General features: G+C 37.6%; 2 protein-coding genes across 2 annotated transcripts in view; one reads left to right on the forward strand and one right to left on the reverse strand.

The window, feature by feature from the left end:
• The window catches only part of tunar (TCL1 upstream neural differentiation-associated RNA), a 60,221-nt gene extending 56,988 nt beyond the window's left edge, over positions 1 to 3,233 (reverse strand). The window contains exon 1 of the mRNA XM_088433120.1: positions 3,119 to 3,233. The gene's annotated coding sequence lies outside the window, so the exon portion shown is untranslated. The remainder of the gene's footprint in view (positions 1 to 3,118) is intronic.
• LOC148412687 (uncharacterized protein C14orf132-like) overlaps positions 1 to 23,393 on the forward strand; it is a 36,707-nt gene that overhangs the window by 2,487 nt on the left and 10,827 nt on the right. The window lies entirely within an intron of this gene.

The following is a 23,393-nucleotide window of genomic DNA, read 5'->3' on the forward strand; positions in this document are numbered from 1 at the left end:
AAAAAAGAACTACCCCAACCTTTTCTCTCCCCTGCTCCTCCAAAAAAAAAACCAAAAACATAACAAACTTCAAATGGCACTCTTCGGTAGGGTTCCTCTTGACGTCCTTTCACGTCATTGGCACTCAAGGGGTTAAAAAAGTAATAGCAAAAAAGTTGTAAGTACAGACTCTTATTATTACGATAACTGTATTCCAAGTAAGTATTTTAACAAACCCCGAGTCCTCCCCAACAATAAACGCAAAGTAAATAAACATCCCCAGCCTCTATAAATAAACACAGTAGTAATTAAGAGCAAAACAAGTGGCGCTCAATACTTATAATTAAATGCTATTTGCTGTCGTGTAGTCCGGACTGCGGTCATGTCGTAATTGGTTGCGCTCAATTGATTTCAGTATGCAATATCACGGCGCCGCTGTCGGCACGGCCTACAAATTAGTTTCAGCAATTTTTATGACGTTATCTCCAAACAAGCCAGATTTCTTATCTCCGCTTTGGAGCGTGGCCTTTTTTTTTTTGTCTTCCTTTCCTCTCAGTGTGACTACAAGCGCCTCCCATTCGCTAATTGTGCAAACTTTCCGTGAGCGAAATACCAAAGTGGTAAATTATTCACCTCACGAAGGCGCACACACAAAAATGTCAACGCGACAACAGCGGGAACGACGTCTCGGAAGCGACGTTACCGAGGTGGAATTTCTCATAATCATATTCATAAGTGGTGTATGGTTACCCGTCATGGAATCCTGGATACGCACACGCGCGCCGCGTTGCCTCGAAAACATCGAGAGGCCAGTTTGCGAAAATAAGCGCCGATGAAATAGGTCACAGAGTCCAATGCAAAAGTTCCAGCGCCGACTCTTGATTGGTGAGCCAAACAAACACACAAGCTTAATTGTTCATCCATCATGTTATCAGGAAGAAATCCCAGGGTTCCATTTGCTGGTGATGATTACATCAGTTTACAACGCCGCCGCGTTTGTGTGCCCCAGTGGTCACCGCCGTCAAGGAGCTATCTGTAATTGTGGCGTGAAAAGACTTATGCAGCTCCTCTGGGGACTTGAGCGTTGTTAAATGGAAGCCTGATATACCAGCGCTTTTTTTTTTGTACGTGAGCTGATTTTTTTCCTCAATTTTTGAAAAAAAAAAAAGAAAGTGTGGTGTATAAAGGTGTGAAAACGGCGCCTAGATGCCATTTGTGGGCTTCTTTCTATTACTGCAACATATACAGTGAATCAGAGGTCCCCAATTGCTGGTACCGGTCCTTGGATCCACTGGTACTGGGCCGCACACGAAGTAATGATTGTTTTGGAACTGATTTTGTTTATCCTTTAACGGTTCATTCATTTGTGGTTTGTTTGGCTTGATCTTTGTTTTTGGCGCCGCCTCTGGCCGCTGTTGGTATTACATTTTGTACTGAGGAAGGACAGCGTGGCTTCAATTAAGAGCAGTCACAGGACGCACATGTCCTGTCTTTTTGAAATCTGGCCCACGAGTGTCTGTAAGTTGTACTTTCTTTGTAAGAATGTTGTCATTTATGATAATATGGCCAAAATGAGTTTGTTTGTTGATCCTACAACTTGTTACTTAGGCTAACATGCTAGCTAAAGTTGTGTAGTGCTGCCTTGTATGCGTTTAGCTTGTTAGCGTTTTTGTTTGTGCCAGGTATTTCCCTTTGGTATATGTTAGCATATGCAAAGGTTTTGCACTGATAAGTATGCTTTTGCATCTGATTAACGTTATGTATAGAAATGAATAGCATTTGTAATTCAATTGCAGTATAAGATTGATTTAATCAAGTACCCCCATTCCCCGATCTACGATAAAAATCTCAAGCATTGACCAATCCGTGGTAATAAAAAGATTGGGGACCCCTGCTGTAAATGACATTTGACACATTAATAGCATAATTTCATGAGTGACTCAAGTGCTCCGTATTAACATAAAATACGTAGGACATAAAAAACACCAGCACCTGCAATACCCGTAATGAGCGTGCTTCAAATTAGGTCTTAATTTCAAAAGTGACTGTAAATGTAAAATACCTAGTCTTACTTTTGAAGGAGAAAAAAAAGCCTTTTTTTTTTTAATCATTCTTATTATTTACACGTCTTACTGTACAAGGTGCCACCCCCAAAATGCCTTACTTGGTCTTTTAATCTCAAAAAACAAAACAATGAAAAAACAAACATATTTTCCGCATGATAAGCCGCACCGGATTGTAAGGCACACCGTCAATGAATGGCCTATTTCAAAACTGTTTTCATTTACAAGGCGCACCGCATTATAAGGCACATAGAATAGAAGCTACAGTAGTTGCTCGAGTTGCGTTATGCATCCACTGGATGCCTGAGTCATTTTGTTTGTTTGTTTGTTTTTAAAGAGCCTTTATACACTCGGTCTCCCCCCCCTAAAAAAAGCCTTTTTTCCAGAAAAAAAGTTAGTAAATGGAAAAAAAAAGGACTTACAATAAATATTTTTTTTTTTTTAAACCTCTTAGATTTACATCCACGGCTGATGATTTTTTTTAAAAAACGCCTTTCATTATATTTCATCCTTTTCCGGGACAATAAAAAAGCCTTAATATACGTAATAATTTACATATACATGTTCCTATTTTGCCTATTTCAAAACTGTTTTCATTTACAAGGCGCACCGCATTATAAGGCACATAGAATAGAAGCTACAGTAGTTGCTCGAGTTGCGTTATGCATCCACTGGATGCCTGAGTCATTTTTTTTGTTTGTTTGTTTTTAAAGAGCCTTTATACACTCGGTCTCCCTCCCCTAATAAAGCCTTTTTTCCAGAAAAAAAAGTTAGTAAATGGAAAAAAAAGGGCTTACAATAAATAGACTTTTTTTTTACATCCATGGCTGATGATTTTTTTACAAACGCCTTTCATTATATTTCATCCTTTTCCGGGACAATAAAAAAGCCTTAATATACGTAATAATTTACATATACATTTTCCAAGAGGAAAAAAATAGCCTTTTTCATATTAGAAAGGAAAAAAAACAACAATGATAAAACATGACAAGTTGAATTTCTTATACTTTGTTCTTCGTCACAATTCGTACAGTTTGTTTCCTCAGTGGAGCAGATTTTAAGAGAATCCAACTTACCTCCAGAGCCTCAAGGCACCTCAGTGAGGCTTGAGTGAACCATAGGACCTCTGCCACAGTTTAATCTTCTCAAGACGACAGAATGTGTCAAAACTGTCCTCCATCTTGGGAAGAGTCGACCATCGAGGAGCATCATTTGAGAAGCTGCGAGGAAGAAGTGACCATTAGGACTGCAGACTGTGACAGCGCATGATGTTCATTAGTCCTGTAAATCGGCCAGAGAGAAAGAAAGTCATCCCTCAAGACGAGAAATTGCTAGTAGAGAATACCGCTTCAAGCTGGGAGCGTAATTAGGCCATGTAGCGCCACATTGTTCACTTTGTTGAAACACTTTGGTGATGCAATTAAACAAGCAAGCTCATAATAAGTTTGCTGTAGTTTCAATCTCAGGGATTGGCCACTTGTTGAATTTGCAGGCCAATGATATTATTTTATGACGGTCATGTGACCAGGATTACACTTTTAGCTAAAGATGGACTGATTATCGGCCGGGGTGATTTTCGGGACACATATCGGCCATTAAAAAGTACTTGTAATCCTCTAATAATGCAGTATTTGATTGGTAAATCATGTAAAAGCCACAGCCAATCAGCAGTGAAAGCCATATAAGGCTTTATGCACACACATGCAGCATATAACGGAAAGATAACAGAACTACCATGAAGAACGCATTACCTGTGTATCAAATGCGCAACATAAATAAAGTTGCAATGCCTTGTCTTCAATCCTGCTAGCCCGCTAGGCTAACCTACGCAGTAAAAAGTGGGGACTAAAGTAGCATGCAGGCTAACACATAGCTAGTCGCTACTTTTCGATTTTCAAAAAAAAGCATTCTGTCTTTTAACACTGTGTGATCAGTCTGACAGACGTTGAGTAAAATTTAGTTTGCGTAAGCTAGCTGATAATTGACGACGTCATTGCCCACATTTTCACTTAAAAAACATTCTTTCCACACTGATTCTGACAGATGTTGAAAAATTAAAGTGTGTGCGTAAGCCACAGGTGATGTTTTCTGTGTTGATTGAGACACACCAAGCAATTTAAATGATATATTTGGGTTTGTATGGAAAAAAAATTCCCTTTTACTTCAGTTATTATTAATTATTATTATATTATTATTATATGGTTATCTAATACGAAGCCAATTGAGCACTATAGTCAAGCTTTCAAACGATAGCACCGATGTTTACATAGACATAGCGTACAATATTTTGTCGGCCATGAAAGAGTGAAAACGCTAAACATTCTAGGCACTCTAGAGGTTGCTTTTTCCGATAACGCCCGGCACTGAAAGAGTTAACTGAATCAGCTGGAGACATCATAACCTCTCTGATTTGCACCAAGCGTGTGAACAAGGATGGACTCGGACCCTGGTTCAGTCTGCTCGCTTCTTTTATTGAAAATGATGCCGTAACAACAGCCAAGTGACTTCCGCCCTCTAGCTGGTAATTATTCAAGATTCAAGATCATATGTAATAAAAATTAATTACAAAATAGCAAAGTAAGTGCTATTTATATGTAATAGACATGTATATAAGTAAATAACATAATTGATCAAAAATATAAAAAGGAAACATTTAATTTTATTTAGCTAGTTCTGACCATATTCCCTAGTGAGGGTATCCTAGCCTAGCCTTCGTCATATTTCTTGATTATCTTGAGCTTCGTTTCCATACTTATCTTCATACTCGTCCCTTTAACATCACTAGCAATCTTGGGACCCCTGGCTAACCAATTCAAGATTCAATTAAGCACTAAAATGCACAATAAATACGATATTTTAAGCAAGATCAAGTCTTTAGCATCTTAGTGACACCGTGACGCCGACCAATAGCAAACAGGCATTTGACGCATGTAGTGACGTATGAGCGTGGTGCGACTCGCAGTCATACGCACTCACACTGATGTCGTAAAGTGGGAAAAATGCCATAAATGGGGACAAAAAACACAATATTCCACTTTATAACGTGGAAAAAAAAGTAAGCCAGGGACGCTGTAATCCGGGGTTCCGCTGTACTTCTTCCTTGAGCAAGCTGCCATTTTCTCCTCTTGCTTTCCTCTTGCTTAAAAAGTGTTTATTGAAATCCTGCAGGAATCAGTTATGAAAACGGAATTTCGGCCTCAGGTGTTCGGTCTCAGACGGGTGACAGCTCATCAGTATATCTCATTATATCACCTTATTTGGAGAAGCAGCCTCAGCCGAGACGCTCTATCCGACAGGGATGCCCATCACACCCGAGCGGACCGTCGGGGAGACAATTGGCGCACGATAACCGCTACTAAATCCTTGACCGCATTCGGACAGCTGACGAATATCTACTCGGATAATGAAACAATCGCCATTCCCTCATCCAGATGGTTCTCGGGCGGCGTAACGATTCAATTACAGACTCGTGTTGTCTCACTGTCTATTCTTCATTATGAAAAAGCACAAGCCTGGTCGCTACAGTTGAAGCTTATTTCAACGTTGTAATAAGCTTTTTAACTGGAGGGGACGGTCTTCTCCTTTTTCCAGGAATTGCTTTTCCGTGAAGTCGCTTGTCTTGTGATAAATAGATAACTGGTGCGGCACTCCGATGCTAAAAAATTTCTAATGATTGATCAGCACTAAATTAGGCCATCATAGATAGCCGCCGGCTTCATAAGACATTAACTCATTCAATTTCAATATTCTTCGATGTTCAATCCTGGTACTGTATCTTAATTATTTATTTATATGTAAAACTATTTTGGGAGCCTCCTTTGCCCTAATATTAAAGGAAAAAAAATCCGTAAATCAATCTTGAATCTCTATAAATACGTCTTTGGGATCAAATGAGGTAAGATTCATATGGCGCAAACAGGCAAATTGCAAGAAAATAAAAGCCCCCCCCCCAAAAAAAAACAAACAAACATGGATCTGTTCCTTTTAAGCAATGAAACTTCCCTGGCAGAGGTTTAAAAAGTACATTTAATCTGTTTTTCCTTGGCTGGTGTGGCCTCTTCTCCATAAAACTTTGTCAAATTGACTATAGTGGTTTAGCATAATTGTAATAAAACCTAATTGGAAAAAAAAAATACAAATACCAATGGAACAAAGCAATAAATCTAATTAATTGATTTGTTATTTTAAAAATCAAGCATTTGGAAAAAAGTAGACTTTACATGATGAGCAGATCAGCTGTTTACCCTTTTGAAAAATAATTTATTCCTCAAAATATTGATGGATGTTTTATTATTTCACTGCTGAAAATAGCAGTCAATTTGCATAGTCTACCTTTAAGAATGTATTTTTCCCTCCTTGGCCCATTTTCCAACTGAATATTAGTTTTAAGTAATCTTAATATCTCACAATGTTATTCTTATAATAACACGGCCAAGTTGGACATTTAATTTAGTTTGTCCTTGCCGAATGTCCTTTTTTTACCACAGGATGTCCTGGATGACGATTAAGGCGTTTTGGGGAAATGTTAGGAACTAAGAAATACCCTCCAAAAAACGACAGTCAAGTCATTACGAGCAAGTCATTACAAATCGAAAAAAAAAATAGTTAAGGCTATATTTAAAATTTAATAGCTTTTTTTGTCCTTTTCTCCCTCAGGGAATTTAATATAAATCGATAAAAGCATAAAACCCAACTCAATAACATCTGTGCCCTCGAAACTAGGGGCAGTAAAAAATGATGATAAAAAAAAAAACAAAAACATTCAACTGGATTGATCCTATGCAACGTATTTTGAGAAAATTGGTTATGTGTTTTTAGCTACTGCATACTCGGCTATAATGAAAGAGAATCTTGATAAACTGCAAAGCATGTGGCAATAACCAACATTTTTTCTTAATAGACTCCATGATGCCTCCTGTATACGCCAACTGTGCCTTTGCTATTAAAGAAGTATAAATTATGCAATCCCGCATAAATTATCCAGTTCCTCTCAGCATGGGATTATTTTAACACATCGTCTCGTATTTATACGACCCGGGATAAACTGGATCTATGATTCGCGGTGAAATAATGACAAATATCATCATAATAACGCACCGACGCCGGCGCCATTAAAGCGCATCATCAAATGCAAATATGAAATCGGAGCGTGAGCGGAAAAAGAAACTCCATCACAGTTTCATAAGTGGGCGAAACGCAGCGGCTGATTAAAATGAGATTTGACCCAGACGACGCAGATGAAATAGGATTGTGGGTAACCATTATTCTGGCAGCTGGAATTATTGTTATCGTTCAGCGTTTGACAAGTGGTAGTTTGTAAAACGAAGAAATGCAAAAATTTTCAAGTGCAAATGTGACTTGAAATAATTCATGAACATGTGTTCATATATATATATATATATATCGAGACTTCATACCCAAGAGCAAACGAGACATAAATAGACTCGGAAACTAAACTTGACACTGACTTAGATTAAGTTCACTTATTCACGGCAGTGGAATAGAATAAAATGCCGTAGCCATTGTATAAGTGGTGAACAATAACATTGAGATAGCGCAACTCTGAATTAGTGCTTATTAAATAAATATGAACAATAAATAAATATTCACGAAAAAAAAACATTCACAAAAATAAGCGCAACTACAAGTTAAACCCATATTAAAAAACCTGACTTTGAATAATTTTCCTTTTCACAGCAGTACAACCTAGGAAATTAGACTTGGAAACTAAACTCATCGAAATGAACATGACTCCAACTTTGAATGAGTCAGTTATTCATATTATATTTTCCTTGGAGAGAGCGTATTAATTTGTGTCCGCTGTTGCGTCCATTTTGTCTCTGCAAGCCAGCAAAATTAGGTAACCCTTTAAAAGCCAATCATTAAAAAAAGAAAAGCGATAATCTGCCAGCCAATTTCAAGTGTTCTGACTGACCATATTTAGGCTTGTTTAATTTTCCAATTTGAATGATCACACAAGCTTTTTTTTCACCCATTCCCACAAAAAAACATTAATTGTGCTCCTCGGTTGAACGCTCATTGACGTCTTTTCACGTCATTGGCACTCAAAGTATGACTTGTATCCCACCTAAACAACTGATATATCACTGGAAAGGCAAAGACGTCCTCTACCGAGCACACAAAGACTCAGTAGGGTCTTTTGAACGAGTCCAAAGTTATAAGCGAAAAACAAACGTCCACTACAGAGGAAACAAAACAATACGATTGCTCTTAGGAAGATGTCAAGTTTCCCAACCCCTTCTGATGACCTCACAAGTTGATCCATACTTTTCAATCATTATTTTACATCACGCTTCATCGATTACATCTCCATTATTTCACCGCGACAGCTCATTTGTGTCCGGCGCATGCAATAATTTCAGTTACGAATGGTTTCGATTTCCCTACGTCTCAGAAAATGTCAATGATATCCCATGAGTTGCTTTGGAGATTTATACAAGTTATTTCCCATCATGCTTGTCAAAGTGCCGGGCTCCCGCCTAATGGTTTATATAAACATGACGGGGGGGGGGGGGGGCGTCTCATTTCGGGTGCATGCAACTTTAATGGCCGGGCGATGAATTAGGCACTTACAGTACAGCGAGTTGTATTACAGACAGACGCGATTGTGGATGCGCATCGCCGGCATGCTTGAGTGATATCAAGTACGCTAACTTTGATTTTCCTGAAAACGTTGAATTTTTCATGGCGGCGAACCCCCGACTCCGCCCCTCCCCCCAGCGGGGTTGTTTTGCTGAGCTAAAAGTCGCAATCGTGCATTTTCGTGTTCAGCCTTGAGATGTTTAGCACTCTGCCAATGTTACGAAGTCTGGTTTTCAAATGGGGGTAGGGGTACCCCTGGGGGTAGTTGAAGGAACTTCAGGGGATACTCAAGATTTGAAATAAAACAAACATGCAAAAATCCTTTTAAAATACCGTATTTTTCGGACTATAACCCGCGATTTTTTCCTCATGATTTGAGCACTGCGGCTTATAGTCCAGAGCGGCTTATCTGTGACAATTTTTTTTTTTTGCTCATATTTTGCTGCTGCGGCTTATATGCAGGTGCGGTTTATAGTCCAGAAAATTGTTGCATTATTTGTCGGGAAAATATACGTTCATAAAACAAATTTTATGCTCAGTCGGTTTGTCAATTTAAGAATGGTTCCACCCAACTTGTCATGTGCCACCACTCGTTACCTGTCATCTTAATGATTTATTTAGTGAACAGACACTCTACTGTACTCTTCTGTAATCCAAAAAGAGGATGAATTATGTTGAATATTTTTCTGTGGACAAGTATTGCCCGATAAAACCAAACCACGTGACGCTTATCCGTGACAAAAATTGTTTTTTTTTTTTGCTCATATTTTGCTGCTGCGGTCTATATGCGGGTGCGGTTTATAGTCCAGAAAATTGTTGCATTATTTGTCGGGAAAATATACGTTCATAAAACAAATTTTATGTTCAGTCGGTTTGTCAATTTAAGAATGGTTTCACCCAACTTGTCATGTGCCACCACTCGTTACCTGTCATCTTAATGATTTATTTAGTGGACAGACACTCTACTGTATACTCTTGTGTAATCCCAAAAGTGGATGAATTATGTTGAATATTTTTCTGTGGACAAGCATTGCCCGATAAAACCAAACCACGTGACGCTGAAATGTGACAAATACTTTTTCCGGCTGAAGAATTTTGGTACTTAAGACAAAATTGTCTGTAGGTCATTCAAAAAAAAAAAAAGACTGGCAATGAATGCGTTGACATAAGCAATCCGAAGTACTGAGGTGAAGCCCAAAATCCGCCGCCCGGCTTTTGCTTTGTCTTTATTGACAGTCCATGCAAGGTAATGGATTTTTCATGCCTCGCTCTTGCACTTGGCTCGGCGCAACGTTGATAATCACTCAAGATTGAGGGCACGCCTCTGAAGTGTTGCGCGCCGTATCTAGGCCAACGCGGCGCACATGTGACAAACGGCAAACACGTACCCCCCCCCCCCCGCGCTTTTGCGCCTCATCTTCCCGTAGGGAAATATGTGCGGCAATCATTCACAAACGCCCAAGCCCACCTGCTGCAATACACACCAGGCTAGAGCAGCTACGCCCACGCGATAATTTCATTTTACAGCTGTTGTGTTGTCAGGCTGTCGGCTATTTGCTATTATGGAAAACACAAACTGTCATATAACATTATTATTTGGGAGCAAAGGTAGTGACATGTTTCAAGTATTAGCCGAAGGGAAGTGTGTGTGAGTATATTTTCGAGATTGAATTAGTGGAGTCACAAAGAACAAATTATTGCTTTAAAACCAGATATTCATTATTAATCGGAATTGAACAGTTCTCAAATGGTTTGGTAATACACTTTAATGTGATTTTTTTATCGATAGAATAATCGATTCTAATGGTTCAATATATAATTGAATGGTAACCAAATTAAGTTTGTTTTAAAATGTAATTTTACTAGACAAAGAGTGCAAAGTTTAATATTGTACAGGGTAAAATAATATAATAATGTTTTCCCCAATACTCAATTACTGTTTCTGTTTACACTGTAAGCGTTTTTACATTTAAACATATATCAGATTTTTAAATGATATAATCTATACATAATACTGTAAATTTTGAACTGTAAAACGGTACTTTTTACTCATGCTTTGAACCCTATTGCTTATAATCCAGTGCATCTGATCTGCAGTTTTTTTTACGAGCCACCAGAGGGCAATATCTCAATAAACAAAGCGAAAGAGACGAAAACACAATCAAAGTTTTGCTTTTGAGTTAGAACTGCAATTCTACATGGTGCATTCTCTACTAGAAAACACAAACAGGGATGTTACTGTTTTGTTGGTGCAGTATTCTAACAATTCAAGTGTCTGTATTATGTTGAAAATATGTCAGTGCTGCTCGTGTTTCTAAACGCGCTGCGTCTGTGTTAAAGCCATGATGTTGCTGTTGTAGCCTGGCAGTTTGAAACGAATGTTTGAAATAAAAACAAGATCCATCTTTCTGTATGAACATCTGACGTTACAAACTGCCGTTTAAAGTCCGGTGCGGCTTATACATGGCAAAAAAAATAATTTTGTGTTACATTTTTGTCGGTCTGTCTTATACTCTAATGCGACTTACAGTCCATAAAATACAGTAAAAGCAGTTCTCTACCGGTAACTGATATTAACTCATTCAATCCCAAAGACGTATTTATACGTGTTTACAGAGTCCACGCTTTCAATCCTAGGTACTCATTTACAGATTTTTTTTTTCAAAAATTAAGGTAAGGCTCTCAAAATAGGTTTCCTGTACAAATAAATAAAGATATAAATGAACAAAGAATCTGGGATTGAATCTCTAGGACTATTGAAAGATCCGTAAAACACGTCATTGGGATTGAATGAGTCCATGTGACGAATTTGACGTCGCAACCCGATGACAACCGCATACCAGAACCTTGACAGAGTCATCCATAAGCCCACATTCACATTAGTGCAAGTGGGACAATTAAGTTGAGCAATACCTCATTTTTCATTTTATAATGAGACCAACTGCAGACCCATCACAGCGCCACACATTTGTAATATTTATAGTGTCAGCTAACGCAGCGTACGGCTCATACGAGGATGAGATTAACAAGCGTTCGAAGTTTCTTAAAGAAGTTTTGCTGCCAAGAAAAGGTGAGCACGCTGTGTAATTTATTCAAATGGAATTCCGGCGGAAGGCCGCTTGTTTGCGTCGGGTCTTTTGTCAATGTGTCCCGATCTACGTGTTTAATGGCCTTCTCAAATAATGGCAAAAATTGCAGGAGATGTTAAATATGCAATGAGGGGGCGCATTTACTCACGCTCGATATTTGTTCGCCCGAGTGCACTTCCTTCGCGTCTATGTAGTTTGATTTGCCGTGTCAGATTATCGGATATGGATTAGAGCAGTGGTTCTCAAATGGGGGTACGAGTGCCCCTGGGGGTCCTCCAGGGGGTTGTTGAGATTCTAGGAAATTATAAGTTTGTAAAACTCGTTATGTTTGTCTGTTATTTAATTTCATTATTTAAAAAAAAAAAAATTCCACCATAGTACAATGATTGGACCAAATTTTTTCAAGTGCCACCTCTCGTTACCTGTCAATTTATGATCCCAAGAGTTTTTCTGTGAACAAATATTTATTTATAATGATCTCCTTTTGAGAACAGATCCAACACTTTATGTTGATTATCTTTTTGGTCGTTAAATATTTGATAATAATAAAGGTAATAACTTTTCTTTTTTTTTCTACTAACAGTTTTTATGTGACACCACAAGTCCAAACTTGGTGGTACTGTGTTTGTGGAATGTGAATTAAGCAACAAACACAATTCATTTTTATCCATATCTGGGGGTGGCCATTTTGAAAATGACATCACAGCTGCTCCGGCTTTGAAATGACCAATCACAGCTCACTTGATTTCTCTTTGATATCAAATAATGTTTCCTTTTTTTTCTATTCTTCCCCTAACACAAGTTGATGAGGTTGCTAATTCTTTGAAATATGTGCCGCAGAAAAAAAAAAAAGAAAAAGAAAGCACATATTTCAATGTAGGAGCACCCTTGCCATAATTTTCAATTTAAAAAAAATATAGCAAAGTAAAGTTTCTTCTTACAACCTATGGCTTTTAGTAAGCTGTGGTTTGTCCGTGACAAATAATTGTTTTGTTTTTTTTCTCTCAAATTTTGCTGGTGCAGTTTAATCCAGAAAATATGGTAATTTTTAGTACGATCTCTCAGTTTAAAGCTAAGGCTAATTATTTAAAACTATTACATAAGAAGCAAGACATTCTTTTTTTTTTCCTGCTATTGCCGATATGGCCGTCGTCACGAAATGATAAAACTTAGTTATCTATCACATGCATGGTGACTTCAAAGCAGAGTTAAATGAGAAACCTCTCCCGCCGAGTACGATACACGCGGCCTGGATTTGACGATTCACGGTGTCGACAGAAAGTAGAGGGGCACTTTGTAAATGTCTGGCCGGGCCGAATTTAACATTTATTTGAAACGATTCCACGTTTCATGACCTTTATTTATTTATTTTTGAAAAAAAAAGACCTCGAGGGTCGGCCATGTTTGGCTTTGCCGAGACGATGGAAGGTGCGATGGTTCTTGAGGAGGTGTGTGATGAGCGGCGAGCCTTCGGGTCGGGAAAAGACGGCAGAGCGATAATGACAAGGTCGCGGCGGCCGGCCGAATCCGCGAGTGGCGTCCGTCGCCTAGCGTAACCCGGAGTGCTGAGAGCCATTGTTGGGGAAGTTGTTAATCCGCACCCCGCTAGAGACAATTGACGCGCGGTGCGTGTGAGGAGGTTGAAGTCAAGGCAACCTGCAAAGTCATTTCGATAAATAAAGCATAATGTTCCCTGGGCATTGTGTTGGAGGCTGACAGGACGTCCTTTCACTTTCATTTTTTTTTTTTTGCAGCGGCGGAAAAAGTTGTTGCTAGTATTCCTTGCGACAAAATTTAGATGAATTAATTATCCGGGATGGGATGAGACGCAAATTCCACAGGATGGGATGTCTCGAGAGACTGAGTCAACGAGAGAGGACTGTTTTTTTTTGGAAAATTTGTAATATACTGTAAAATAAGATTATATGAATTATTTAATATAATTGTAAATAATATAACTGATATATTATTTAAAATAATATAATTTATATGATATATATTAGATTTTTTATATTGATATAATATAAAATACAAACTTTAATATGCATTATTAATTATTAATAATATTAATATGTTGTTAATATTATTAATTCTAATTAATAGTTATAATATTATTATTCATATAATATTAATATGAATTAATATAAATTTAATTTAAAATAAAACTAAATATAAATCTCCCAGTTTTCAAATTTTGTCTTTTTGTCAATGAATAATAATAAAAAATAACAAGCTAGCGTATAAATTTTAACATAAAAGGAGACAAACTATCTGCCTGGTTAAATCAAAATTAATACTTTGGTTGCATCTTCTGTTGTCTTTGTTTAGCAGGAGATTGCCTCCTGGCGGTTAGTAAAAATATATATTTTTTTAAATTGCAGATGCACCACACAGGATTATGAGTCGCATCTTAAAGTCCACAATTTACGGTAGTTGAATTTGAGACTCAAACAACAGCGCCTCTGCTGGTTGCAGGCAAGTAGTGCACTCCATTATATCACAGTTCATCCAATACATGATTCACCAACTTCTTGACAAAAAAGTCAGTTTTTCTGAATTTCATGACATCATTTTTAAGGTAGCTAAAAGATTTCAACCAAATTTTCCATTAAATATAAAATAAATAAGGATAAATAAGGATTGACGGATTTGCAGATGGAATGATAAATATTCAGTCTTGTAGTGTCACAATAGTTATGTAAAATTTTACATTTGTGAAATTTACATGTGTTTCAAATGTAGTCGGGTGCAGGTTATACGTGACAAAAATCGGAATTTTCTTTTAAATTTTTGTCGGTGCAGTATATGATCCAAAAAATACTATAATTTAGCTGTCTGACATTACCACAAACTTTAGAAGGTTCACCTTGTGGACAACCACTGCTATGACCTTTTACTGGTAGCTAAATTCGACTTTTTTGTTTGTTTCTTAACATGATCTGGGAAAGTACAAATATTTTTATGACTTATGATGAAGCAGCGGCAGCTGTTTCTAACTTACTTTGAAAGTGATCTTCCCAATCTCTTTCATAATTTTGAACGAATGAATTGAAAATTACCTTTTCGATTCGATTTTAAAAAGCTGACAGGCCCTCTAATTGATTTTTCCTCTGCGCTCAAATCATTTATAAACGGTAACGTAAATGGAAAACAGTCAAGTTTCTGCATCCTTCCGTCGCCCACCGCTTTGCACTTTAAAGCAGATTGGAGTTGCTCTGCCATGTTATTTTAGCGGTAGGGAGGTGAAAGCCCCGCCCGCCAACATCGACTCACTCTGGGCCAAGTCTTACATGAGTGGAGATTCAATTAAAGGGCCTCCATCTCAATGCCTGGAATGTGTTTGCACTGCAAAGGGGAAGAGCTGCTTCAATTCTGTTTTACTAGTAGTAGGACTTGAGGTTAGCGATCAATTGATCACATTTTAATCGTCACATAAAAATAGTTGACGCACACAATAAACAATGCCAAATACGTTATAAGCCTGCTGCCGACTGGGAAAAATGAATGAATGAATGAAAACACGACATGCTTTGTAGTGTTTTTCAGGGTCCGTTATATCGACTGTTTGTTAAGTATTGCTATAAAATGCAAATTATGCATACTGCTAGCTTAAAACACAAAGAAAGTAGGATTCCTTATTTTCCGAATTATATGACGCACCGGATTGTAAGGCGCAACTTCAATGAATGGCCTATTTTTAAAAGTGTTTCCGCATAATGAGGCGCATAGAATAGAAGCTACAGTAGTGGCTGGAGTTGCAATATGCATCCATGAGATGGATCTGCGCTAAAGGGAATGCCAACAAAGCAAACAGAAACAGTCAAATGGGAAAAAAAATACGTCTTGATTACATTAAAAGATTGCTTAGATCAACGCCAAGATTTTAAATTAATTTTGTCTTCATATTACAAATATTAACTTGTTACCTGCTTATAAATGACACCGGATGCTAATATGTGACAACAATCAAGCATCTGGACCTTGAAAAAAAAAAAAAAAAAAAAGGACAAAAGTGCACAGCGGGAAGGCGCGACACAGCGGGGTTGAACAACACAATCGAGTGACGAGGATTTGAACGGACTGAAGAAAAAAATCGAGTCAGACGTGACACAGCTGGGTAGAACGCATGCAAGGGGAAGCAACTTGACGGCCTTACGAGATGGCGTGCATCCCATAACTCAGCTTTTGACGTTTTTTGTCTATTGGCATTCACTTCTCATGATAGCGCCAATTTGCTTTTATTTTTTGTTTTTTTACGTAGAAATTATCCCCAGCTGTTCAATTTTGGTTGACTGTGTTCTTTAACAGAAAGTCGAGCAAAAAAATAACATTTGGATTCGTATATCGGTGGGTGAAATATTGAGCAACATCAACCTGAGGGGGCGGCCATTTTGTCACTTGATGTCAACTGAAAACAGATGTCCAGTTTTTAGCGGTTAACGCAGCCCTATTGTTTTCCCGATTTAACATCCTGACATCTGTTGTTTTTTTGTTTATTTTTTAGTCCAGCAAGGCAATCGTTTGCTTATGCGTATGTCAAACACACTGTTGTCATGGCAATTTATGCTGTAAATCAATTTAAACTACTTGCGATGTCTTTCTAGAACTGCATGTAATATATTGTTTTGCTGATTTAAAACCAGTTTCTGGAGTTAATTTATAAGATTGCGCTTTCTTTGATGAAAATTTGGGGTTTTGTGCCTTGTAAGCATATAAATTGCTTCAAAATTGGAGCATATAAAGCATATCAAAATTTTAAACGGGGTTTTAATTGAAAAAAAAAACATTTATAACTGAAATGCAGAGTTAAAAATTGAAGAATTTACCTGGCAAATTATTTATTTTATTTTTCTGTCCCCCCAAAATGAAAACCCGTGGTTTATGCACTGTATAAGGCATACCGGATTATAAGGCGTACTGTCAGTTTTGGAGAAAATTTAAGGCTTAAAGATGCCAGAAAATGACTAGTTTTATCTGACTGAAGCTCCTCAACTCACTCCAAATTGGCGCCTTGGCACCAAAATGCCACCAGATGAATAACTGAAATACAGAGGTAAAAATTGTTGAATTTACATGGCGTACTGTCAGTTTTGGAGAAAATTTAAGGCTTAAAGATGCCAGAAAATGACTAGTTTTATCTGACTGAAGCTCCTCAACTCACTCCAAATTGGCGCCTTGGCACCAAAATGCCACCAGATGAATAACTGAAATACAGAGGTAAAAATTGTTGAATTTACATGGCGTACTGTCAGTTTTGGAGAAAATTTAAGGCTTAAAGATGCCAGAAAATGACTAGTTTTATCTGACTGAAGCTCCTCAACTCACTCCAAATTGTCGCCTTGGCACCAAAATGCCACCAGATGAATAACTGAAATACAGAGGTAAAAATTGTTGAATTTACATGGCGTACTGTCAGTTTTGGAGAAAATTTAAGGCTTAAAAATGCCAGAAAATGACTAGTTTTATCTGACTGAAGTTCCTCAACTCACTCCAAATTGGCGCCTTGGCACCAAAATGCCACCAGATGAATAACTGAAATACAGAGGTAAAAATTGTTGAATTTACATGGCTTACTGTCAGTTTTTGAGAAAATTTAAGGCTTAAAGATGCCAGAAAATGACTAGTTTTATCTGACTGAAGCTCCTCAACTCACTCCAAATTGGCGCCTTGGCACCAAAATGCCACCAGATGAATAACTGAAATACAGAGGTAAAAATTGTTGAATTTACATGGCGTACTGTCAGTTTTGGAGAAAATTTAAGGCTTAAAAATGCCAGAAAATGACTAGTTTTATCTGACTGAAGCTCCTCAACTCACTCCAAATTGGCGCCTTGGCACCAAAATGCCACTAGATGGAGTATAAAATATCAAATAACTAAAGTTTTCAGCAAATAAAGGGCAAATCTAATGCCTCAAGCCTCCTCTCTTGGAACACTTTGTTTCCTTTTGAAGAGAATACAGGAGACCCTCGTTCTCCGTTGTTGTTATTTGTCAGCGCGCGACCGACGAGTCAGTAATGGAAGGTTTAAAGAAGCACGACAGCCACCCTATGAGTCATGTAATCCTTAATGAGCATTGCTAATCTCCGTCTTTGTATACGGTCAGTCATCTTCGCCGCTTTTGTTTTTGTGCAGCCGCATGCAAAAAAAAAAAAAAAAGGTCTGTTGTTCGGCGAAATAATGCAAAAGCGTCTGTAATTACTGCCGTGCTCGTATATGTGAAGAAGTAAAGCGCAGAGGAAACTAGAGAAGAGCAGTTGTGGACAAAATGCTACGGGGGTCAGGATGTAGTGCTTTATCATCATTTTTTTTTTTTATTGTCTGACCGTGACTGTCTCCTTGTATTTGCCCACAAAAAACAGCCAACGTGTGCACAAATCCACACGTTCTCATTAATAGTCTCAGCATTGTTCTTATTTGTGTTCACCTTATAGTAAATTAATTTTTGACCGATTTGAGTCGTGCATTTTCTACACCGACTATTTCTAATATTATATTTTTATAAAAATGGACGGTGATTTGGATAGTTTTATTTTTTTAATGGGATTCATCAATTAAAAGGAAAAAATTATCAACACAAAATAATTAAAGCAATCATGAGTAAAGTCTGACTGATTAATCGAGAGAAAATATACAGCCAAATAGACGATATTTGCCAATATCAACTATTTATATCCGTTGTATTCAAGTAACACTTGATTGAACGATTTATTAAAGAGAAATCCACACCATAACCTTGTATTCTTAAATATATAATCATAAAATTTGTTGATATGCTCATTCTGCGGACCTGTCGAAAGAAACAAATCATAATTTTGTCACTACTTGGCACAACGTAAAGTCAGTTTGTTCAAAATGCTAAATAAATGAAATACAAAGTGCAAAAAAAATCAACCATAAATGTGGCAAAACTGAGACCCATTAAACCATTAATAACCCAAATATGTAAGACACAAATTGATGTCCTTTTAATGTAATTAATTGCACCATAAGGGATTTTTTTTTTTTAACTGTACAAAAAATATATAGTGTAGTATAGAAAATTTACATATATTTGACACTAATTCAAATGTGCTCGGAGGTAAAAAAATATATATATATATTTTATTGATTATAATTTTAAAAATTAATTGGTTTATTAATGCTTTTCCTGACAAAAACCTAAAAAAGTAACCCTATCGGTCGGGCCCAGAAGTCAATGAGTGGCTAATCCATATCGGCCGATCCGGATGATGGTATCAGAATCACCAGCAAATATCCCTGATTGAAACGCCCCAAATTTGAATTAGTAAGTCATTAAACTACACATTTCAAACATCTTAATGAAAAAAAATGTATATATATATATATATATATATATATATATATATATATATGGATCTATGGCTATACATGTATATATACTTTCATGGATCTGAATCTTTGTTTCAGACAAAAAAAAACAGAAGAAGCAGAGTTTGTAATGTTTAATGCACCAAGGCCTGCCCCGGGCACCATCCTCCATCTATATGTAGCAGCAGCTCCACCAGAGAGAGGGTGGCATGTGACTTGGCCGCTAAAACGGCATCACAATGCAAGATGCATGAGTGGCTTGTGCATATAGTTTTTGAAGCGGGGTGTGATATTCCACTGCAAGAAATGTCTGCCTGCACTATGATATGCTTCTATGGTGTAAAGTGTAACATAAAACACATGCTGCGCATAGCCAGCGTTATGCATATTTAAAATATGTGCTTTTATGAATGATTCATGGCTTTGGCTTTGGGGGGAAAAAAGGCATATAATGTCCATTTTCAGGGGAAAAAAATGGGACGAGTGATGGATATTGCTGACAAAGACAAGTATAATAGATGTATATGCTTCTTAACATTTACCAACTACTGTATATGCATTAATTTGACTCAATCTTTAAAATTATTTACTGCTACTGTGACCGTTTATATTTATGGATTACTTATATTAGCATGCTAAATACTGCTGTTTTATGCTAGCACAAGCTTTAGCGCTAACAACACTATTCAGAATGACAAAATGGGTCGGAAGCTCTTCTTAAAAAAATAAATCCAACTGTAAAAGTCCTGGAGCTAAAAAGCGTTTTAACATTAATACACTAAAGTATTTATTTAATTTTAGGTCTTGTTTTTGTCACGCATTATGTTAGCGTCATTTATTGTAGCCTGGTTTTAACAGTTGTGCGCAGAGTTGCAATATTTGAAGAAGCCATGATTGATTTAGCTTAATTCATGCGAGTTAAAAACAAAAAAGAAGCAAAAAAAAACAAACGGATTGTGAACCATATCCATGGGGTCAATTTTATTTATGCCCTAATTCACAGTAAAATGGAAATCAATCAATTTCTTAGAAGCTAGTTTTTATTGTAATTGATTGTATTCTACCATGTCTTATTCATAAAAATATGATCTCAAACGACCATGTCCTTTATGGATTACGACTATATTAGCAGGCTGGAAACTGCTGTTTTATGCTAGCACTAGCATTAGCGATGACGTCCATGTTCAGAGGGTCAAAATGTGTCATACAGTTCTTAAAAAAAGAAAAGAAAAATAGATCCAACTGTAAGATTCCTGTAGCTAAAAAAAGTTTTAAAAATGAATATACTAAAGTATTTATTTAATTTTAAATCGTACGTACGTTTGTCACACATTGTGTTAGCATCCTTTATTACAGGCTAGTTTTATCAGTTGTGTGCCGTTGCAAAATGTTAAGAAGTCATAGTTTATTTAGATTAATTCTTGCTAGCTAAAAAACAAAGTAAAAAAAATGAATGGATAGATTGTTGGTGTGTCATTTTAATTAGTCCCTAATTCACAAGAAAATGGAAATCAATAAATTTCATATGAGCTAGCTTTTATTGTACTTGATTGTATTCTTATTATATCATATTCAGAAAAATAATATCTCAAAGGACCATGTCCTTTGTAATACTTGGGCTTTTGTAGTTTAGAAGCAATAAAAGGCAATAAATCTATTAGCTGATAATGTGTTTTCCTAGTCACACAACCTCCACGAAGGTGAATGTAATAAAATCTTATTCAATAAGCACTCTTCAAACCAGGACATAAAAGCGCTTCTGTATCGCAAATTTTATTCCGACAGGACAACTGCTCAAATTAAGTTGGAGAAAATCACTTTAGTCTTCTTTGGACCGAGTGCGTGGGGAGTCATAGACACAAGACGGAGGAAACCAAAGACATATTCAGACATCAGACATTCCAACTGTGCTCGGGGCCCACTTAACACCTATAGTATGTTATGATTGGCTACTATAAGTACCGTGATGCATGCTCGAGTTTCCTCTCCTCTTGTGCATTGTGAACATCTGCTAAATGCGGCCATGTATAAGCTGGGATATAAAAAAATGACAACAAACCCAATCACACTGTCTCACAAGTCCATACTTGTAAACAATAATAATTGCCAGCCCGCACAATTGAAAAACACAAGAAAATAGCTATAATTCTGTCAAAAATAGTCAACTGTATGCATTGACAGGGTTGCATTGTATTGTATGTTGCTACTCTTGACAGTTATTCACCATAACTACCTTGCACAAAAGAAATCAATTCAATTGGGTCTGAATCTACAAAGAATGGTCCTCAAAACTAGAGCATGAAATAGCATTTTTAGAAAATGCTGTCATCTCACATCCAAATAAAATCCATTTTCAATATTCATGAAGGTCGTAGGACATTAAGACTCTCCATTATTTTCTAGGTAATAGGTGCGTATAAAAAGAATGAAAGAATATGAATGCTGTATAGCTGCATGGTTAGAAATTACCGTCAGTTATCAATGAAAGAAGCTATAGACAGAAAACGTGACAATAATTCCACGTGTCTTTTATAAAAGCAGAAGAGTTTGCCTGGTCAGAACAAACCATTTTGACCAGTCTTCTTCTCCCCACTTTTTCATTCCTTCCTGAAGCAGGGGGTTATTTACAGCCGTTGTGACTCTGGAACATAATTTTCCCCCCAACTGGTTAGGGGACTTCCTTTCTTGACCTTTGGGACAACAAATTGTTGTCAGCAACTGGGTCCCCGTTGTGTTAAATACCCAGACATGGTGACAATTATGGCAACATGAATCATAAAATTTTTACTGCGCTAATATAAGTCATTCACTACTGTCTCCCTTTACTTAGCCATGTTGAATTTATTCCATTGCCTAATGCTACTTTTCATTACTTGCATTCGACACGTAGCTTTTCTGATGTCCCGTCCACTTTTTTCTGATTGGTTCTTTCAAACATCTGTTCGGTCAGGTTTGCCATGCCTCAGAACCGAGATGAGTCTAGTTCCTCCGCTAGTAACGTAAACAACACAAAGGAATGCTGTAGAACCAAGAGTTAAACTTCAAATCTCAGGCTTGTGATGCAGAGGTGCTAACGACTAGTCCAGCATGCCGCTATCGTTGACGCAAACCTGCCAAAATTGAACTTGATCGAAATAAAACTGTGTGTTGTGTTCCACACATGGACAGACAGGCCCACCGAATGACTCAGAACCAAATGTATCCCCATGGGCTTCCCCAAAGTCATTCAATATACATGCTTTCACACACTGCACCGTAGTTCCCATCTGGTGAGAACAAGAAATCAGTTTTTGTTTGAAGGATTCTCTGGTTTCATAATTGATGCACTCCGCGGCATCTCATACTTGCGGTTGTCGTGCGACTGCAAATTAACGGCGTATATTAGCGAGCGACGAGCCTGGATGCAAACATGCACTCTTTCCAGGCTCTCTCACGTTTGGCAAAGCACTTTGCCCTCGCACACCACCTTTGTTTAGCTGGTATCGTGCCTCCGACTTGCCTGGTGATTCAAGAGATTATTTTAGCATTACTCCTTCTACACAACTAATTTTCTGCAGGTCTCTGTCCCCGAGCCACTTCCAAATGGATTCCGGAGGTGTGGTCTTATCAGTGCAGCTAGCTAGCTCGCTGGATAGCTAGCTATAGATAGATAGATGGATTCTGGAGGTGTAGTCTTATCAGTGGGATGTGTCTATTGAGGTATGCAGCTAGCTAGCTAGCTGGATAGCTAGCTATAGATGAATAGATTCTGGAGGTGTAGACGTATCTGTGGGATGCTACGCAGCTAGCTAGCTGGATAGCTAGCTATAGATAGATAGATGGATTCTGGAGGTGTAGTCTTATCAGTGGGATGTGCCTGTAGAGGTATGCAGCTAGCTAGCTAGCTGGATAGCTAGCTATAGATAAATAGATGGATTTTGGAGGTGTAGACTTATCTGTGGGATGTTACGCAGCTAGCAAGCTGGATAGCTAGCTATAGATAGATAGATGGATTCTGGAGGTGTAGTCTTATCAGTGGGATGTGCCTGTAGAGGTACGCAACTAGCTAGGTATCTATCTATCTATCTATCTATCTATCTATCTATCTATCTAGCTAGCTAGGGGATCACTGAATCCAATATACCATACCCTAATCATGAGCGGGCCTTCCACCCTTTCCTGAGTGAGGACCCTGACTTCAAAAAGAAAAAAAATTGTATGAACCAGAAAATCGTCTTGATTTAAAAGATGTGAGTGCATGGGATCTAACAGAATCGCTTCACTTTGAAACACGTGAGCTACTTATGGAACCGTGTTTTATTGAAGAGATATATCTTAGAAGGAAACGC

The sequence above is a fragment of the Hippichthys cyanospilos genome, chromosome 14, assembly GCF_059441005.1.
Source record: "Hippichthys cyanospilos isolate Australia breed blue-spotted pipefish chromosome 14, RoL_Hcya_1.0, whole genome shotgun sequence".
Classification (NCBI taxonomy): domain Eukaryota; kingdom Metazoa; phylum Chordata; class Actinopteri; order Syngnathiformes; family Syngnathidae; genus Hippichthys; species Hippichthys cyanospilos.